This window comes from Mustela erminea, chromosome 2 (assembly GCF_009829155.1).
Source record: "Mustela erminea isolate mMusErm1 chromosome 2, mMusErm1.Pri, whole genome shotgun sequence".
NCBI lineage: Eukaryota > Metazoa > Chordata > Mammalia > Carnivora > Mustelidae > Mustela > Mustela erminea.
This window is the reverse complement of record NC_045615.1, coordinates 47,865,058-47,871,057: the sequence shown is the minus strand read 5'-3', so window position 1 is coordinate 47,871,057 and position 6,000 is coordinate 47,865,058.

Below are 6,000 nucleotides of genomic sequence, written 5' to 3'. Positions count from 1 at the left end.
TCTCGGAAATTTATAGGTTTCCAGGAATGCATTTATTTATTCTAGGTTGCTTAACTTATTGGCATGTAACTGTTGATAATAATTTCTGTTCCTTGGTGTTTTTTGTTATCTCTCCCCTTTCTTTCATAATTTTATTAATTTGGGTCCTCTCTCTTTTCTTTTGGATTAGTTTGGTCAGTGGTTTATCGATCTTATTCTTTCAAAAAACCACCTTCTAGTTTCGTTGATATGTTCTACTAGTTTCTATCTAGTTTCTATCTCATTGATCTCTGTTCTGATCTTGATTATTTCCCTCCTTGTGCATGGGGTTGGCTTAATTTGCTCTTGGTTTTCCAGTTCTTTAAGGTGTAAAGAGAGCTGGTGTATTCTGGATTTTTCAATTTTTTGGGTGAGGCTTAGATGGCTATATATTTCCCTCTTAGGACTGCCTTTGCCATATCTAATGGGTTTTGGACTGGTGTGTCTTCATTCTCATTGTTTTCCATGAATTGTTTAAGTTCTTTGACTTTTTGGTTGATACAAATATTCTTAAGCAGGGTGGTCTTTAACTTCCAAGTGTTTGAATTCCTTCCAAACTTTTTCTTGCGATTGAGTTCCAGTTTCAAAGCATTGTGGTCTGAGGTATGCCGGGAATAATCTCAATCTTTTGGTATCAGTTGAGCCCTGATTTGTGACTCCAGTGTGTGGTCTATTCTGGAGAAAGTTCCATATGAGCTTGAGAAGAATGAGTGTTCTGCTGTTTTAGGGTAGAATGTTCTGTATATATCTATAATGTCCATCTGGCCCAATGTGTCATTCAAAGCTCTTGTTTATTTATTGATTTTCTGCTTGGATGATCTATTACCAAGAGTGATGTGTTTAGATCCCCTACTATTAATGTATTCACATCAGTACGACTTTTTATTTTGATTAACAGTTGGCTTATGTAGTTGGCGGCTCCCATACTGGGGGCATAAATATTTACAATTGTAAGATCCTCTTGGTGGATAGACCCTTTAAGAATGATGTAGTGTCCTTATTTATCTCTCACTACAGTCTTTAGTTTAAAGACTTTAGTTAAAGACTTTAGTTTCTTAATATATTAATTTATCTGAAATGAGAATCGCTATCCCATCTTCCTTTTGAGGCCCATTGGCATGAAAGATGTTTCTCCATCCCTTCACTTTCAGTCTGGATGTATCTTTAGGTTCCAAATTGGTCTCTTGTAGACAGCATATGGATGGGTCCTGTCATCTTATCCAATCTGCAACCCTGTGCCGTTTTATAGGAGCATTTAGGCCATTCACGTTGTGAGTGATTATTGAAAGATACGTTTTCAGAACATCATGTTGCCTGTGAAGTTCTTGTTTCTATAGATCATCTCTGTAAATTTCTGGTCTGTGTCACTCTTGGGTTCTTTCTTCTTTTATAGAACCCCCCTTAATATTTCTTGTAGTGCTGGCTTGGTGGTCACATCCTCTTTTAAACCTTGCCAGTCTTGGAAGCTCTTTATCTCTCCATCCATTTTGAATGTCAGCCTTGCTGGATAAAGTATTCTTATCTGCATGTTCTTCTCATTTAGTGTCCTGAATATGTCTTGTCAGCCCATTCTGGCTTTCCAGGTTTCTGTGAACAGGTCTGACGTTATTCTGATGGACCTTCCTTTGTAAGTAAGGAATCTCTTCCCCCAGCTGCCTTCAGATGCTCTTGTCTAAAATTATGATTCATGTGTTTCACAATTAAGTGCCTTGAGGTCTTTCTAGATTCATCGATCTTGGTGGGTGTTCTTTCTGCCTCTAGGACATGAAAGCTGGTTCCATTCCCCAGATTGAAAAAATTTTCATCCAGTATTTGTTTAACTATATCTTCTAGTCTTCTGTCTTTTTCCACCCCCTAAGGGATTCCAATAACTCTGATGTTGGAACATTTCACGGTGTCACTTATTTCCCTAATTTTGTTTTCATGGCTTCTAAGCTGTGTGTCCCATGTCTTCTCCTGATTCTTTTTCTCTATCAGTTTGTCCTCTAGATCACTAATTCTATCTTCTGCCTCGGTTACCCTAGCTGTTAGAATATATTAGTTTTATTGAGTGCAGTTACCATCTCTAACCCTACAATGTAATTATAATATCATTGACCATATGCCTATACAGTACTTGTCATCATTGTGACTTATTCTATAATTGAGAATTTGAACTTCTTGATCCCTTTATCAATTTCACCCATCGCTCCAAACACCTCCCCTCTGGCAAGCACCAGTTTTTTATTCTGTATTTATGATACTACTTGTTTTGGGTGGATTTTTTTTTAATTTGTTTTGTTTTTTTAGATGTCATATATCACTGAAATCATATGGCGTTTATCTTATTTCAGTTAGCATAATGCCCTCTAGTTCCATCCATGTTGTTGCAAATAGCAAGATCTTATTCTTTTTTTATATCTGATTAATATTCCACACAAACACACCCCACATCTTCTTTATCCATCCATCTATCCGTGGACACTTAAGGTGCTTCTCTAACTTAACTATTGTAGATAATGATGCAGTAAACATGGGGAGGGGGGCATATATCTATTCGAACTGGCGATTTCATTTTCTTTGGGTAAATACCCAGTAGTGGAATTACTGGATCATATGGTATTTCTACTTATTATTTTTTGAGGAACCTCCATACTGTTTCCCACAGTGGTTGTACCAATTTATATATCCACCAACAGTGTGCAAGGGTTCTCTTTTCTCCACATCCTCACCAACACTATTTTTTGTCTTTTTGATACTAACCATTCTGACAGAGGTAAAGTCATATTTCTTTATGGTTTTGGTTTGTATTCCCTGATGATTAATGATAATGAGCATCTTTTCACGTATCTGTTAGTCATGTATGTCTATTTAGGTCCTCTACCCATTTTTCAAATTGGATCAATCTTTTTTTTCTTTTACTTTTCGTGTTGAGTTATATTAATATTGGGAATTAACTCCTTATTAGATATATCATTTGCAAATATCTTTTTTTTTTTAAGATTTTTTTTTACTTGACAGAGAGAGAGCATGCACAATTATGCAGAGCAGCAGGTAGAGGGAGAGGAAAAGCAGGCTCTCCACTGAGCAGGGAGTCCGATGCAGGGCTCGATACCTAGGACCATGACCTGAGCTGAAGGGAGCTGCTTAACTGACTGAGCCACCCAGGCACCCCTGCAAATATCTTCTTTTATTCAGTAGGCTGCTCTTTCATTTTCTTCATGGTTCCTTCCTGCGTAGAAGCTTTTTATTGTGGTATAGTCCTGATAGTTTTCTTTTTGCTTTTCTCTCCCTTGCCTAAGGAGTCATATATAGAAAAATGTTGCTAAGGCTGATGCAAAAGAGGTTACTGCCTGTGTTTTCTTTTAGTTTTCATGTCTCACATTTAGGTCTTTAATTCATTTTATGTTTGTATATAAGAGAGTAATCCAATTTCATTCCTTTGCATGTAGCTGTCCAGTTTTCTCAACACCATTTATTTAAGAAATGGCCTTTTCTCCATTATATATTCTTACATCATTTTTTATAGATTGACCATGTAAGCATGTTTTTTTTTAAGCTGTCATAACAAACTCACTAGATCTCTAGAAAATAACCAAAGATTTATAACAACCCAGTAAATGCTGAATCAAGAAAACAGCAACTTAAAAATGGTAGAGGAGCTTTGCGGTATTTAGTGGATTCATCCACTTCCCATGCTCAGTGATGGTCTTAAAGATGACAGACTCAATTTCCAGTATAGAATCTGATCCTTGGCTTCAGAGGGATCACAGTGATCTTGTTCTCAATGAGTTTTGTTTAATTTTTGAGTATAATTGATACACAGTGTTAACATTAGTTTCAGGTGTATAACATAGTGATTCAATTTTTCTACATCATGCTATATAGGTGTGTGTTTATTTCTGGGATCATTATTCTGCTCCATTATTTGTCTATTTTTGTAACAGTGTCATGCTGTTTTGATTATAACATTTGTAGTGTATCTTAAAATCTGGGATTGTGATACCTCCAGCTTTGTTCTTTCTTAAGGTTGCTTTGGCTATTTGGGGTCTTTTGTGGTTTCATATATTAATTCATTCTAACAATCCATTTGTCTACTTCTGTGAAAAGTACTATTGGTGTTTGGGTAGGGATTGCATAGAATCTGTAGATCACTTTGGGGTAATATGGACATTTTAACAATATTATCCCAATCCATGAGCATGGTATATCTTTCAATTTGTTTGTGTCATCTTTAATTTCAATGTTTTATAGTTTTCAGTATACAAGTCTTTCATCTCTGTTAAATTTATTCTTAGGTATTTTATTTTTCTGGTGCAACTGTAAGTGAGATTGTTACCTTAATTTCTCTTTCTGCTACTTGGTTATTAAGTATATAGAAAAAGCAACATATTCTAGTATATTAATTTGATATCATACAAGTCTACTGAATTCATTTATTCTAGCAGATTTTTAACAGAGTATTTAGTGTTTTCTATATATGGTATCATGTAGTTTGTATATACTGGTAGTTTTACTTCTTCCTTACCAATTTGGATTTTTTTTTTCTTCTTGTCTGATTGCTGTGGCTAAGACTGCTAGTACTATATTTAATAAAAGTGGCAAGAGTGGGTATCCATTCTTTTCTTGTCCTTGATCTTAGAGGAAAAACTTAGTTTTTCACCATTGAGTATGATGTTAACTGTGGGCTTGTCATATATGGCTTTATTATGTTCCCTTCAAACACAAATTCTCTCTTTGTAGAGAGTTTTTATCATAAATGGATGTTGAATTTTGTCAAATGCTTTTTCTGCATCTGAGATATGATTTTTATCCTTCATTTTGTTAACGTGATGTATCTTGTTGATTGATTTGCAGATATTGAACCATCCTTGCCTCCCTGAACAAATCTCATTTGTTCATGGTGAGTGATCCTTTTAATATATTGTTGAATGCAGTTTGATAAAATTTTGATTTTTTAAAGATTTTATTTATTTGACAGAGAGAGAGACAGTGAGAGAGGGAACACAGCAGAGGGAGTGGGAGAAGGAGAAGCAGGCTTCCTGTGGAGCAGGAAGCCCCATGCTGGACCCAATTCCAGGATTCTGGGACCATGACCTGAGCTGAAGGCAGACACTTAACGACTGAGCCACCCAGATGCCCCAAATTTTGATTTTTTTTACAGCTATGTTCACAAAGTAGGTTTTTGTTTGTTTTGCTGTGTCTTTAGTTTTGATATCAGGGTAATGCTGGCCTCTTAGAATAAATTTGGAAGCTTTCCTTTCTCTCTTATTTTTTGAACTAATTTGAGAAGAATAGGTATTAGCTCTTCAAATGTTTGGTAGAATTAACTTGTAGAGAAATCTGGTCCTGGACTTTCTGTTGTTTTTTGATTACTAATTCAATTTCATTACTAGTAGGTGATCTGTTCAGATTTTCTATTTCTTCTTGATTCAGTTTTGGAAAATTGTGTGTTTCTAGGAATTCATCCATTTCTTCTTGGTTGTCCAATTTTTGGTATATACTTTTTCATATTGGTCCCTTACAATCCTTTGTATTTCTGTGGTGTCAGTATAACTTCCCATTCATTTCTGATTTTATTCAAGTCCTCTTTTTCTTGATGGGTCTGGCTAAAGGTTTATCAATTTTATCTTTCCAGAGAACTAGCTCTTGATTTCACTGATCTTTCTTCTTTTTTTCTCTCTTTCTCCCCCACCCTTTTTTCCCCCCTATTTCATTTATTTCTTCTTTCACCTTTATTACTTCCTTCTTCCTAATAACTTTGGGCTTTGTTATTTTTCTACTTTCTGTGTAAAGTTGATTTGAGAGTTTCCTTGTTTCTTGAGATTTGAGATAGACCTGTACAACTGTAAACTTCCCTCTGAAAACTGTTTTCACTGTGTCCCAAAGATTTTGGACTATTGTGTTTTCATTTTCATTTGTTTCCATGTATTCTTTTTTAACTTCCTCTCTCTCTCCACCCTTTGGTTGTTCAGTAGCCTATTGTTCAGCTTCCACATATTT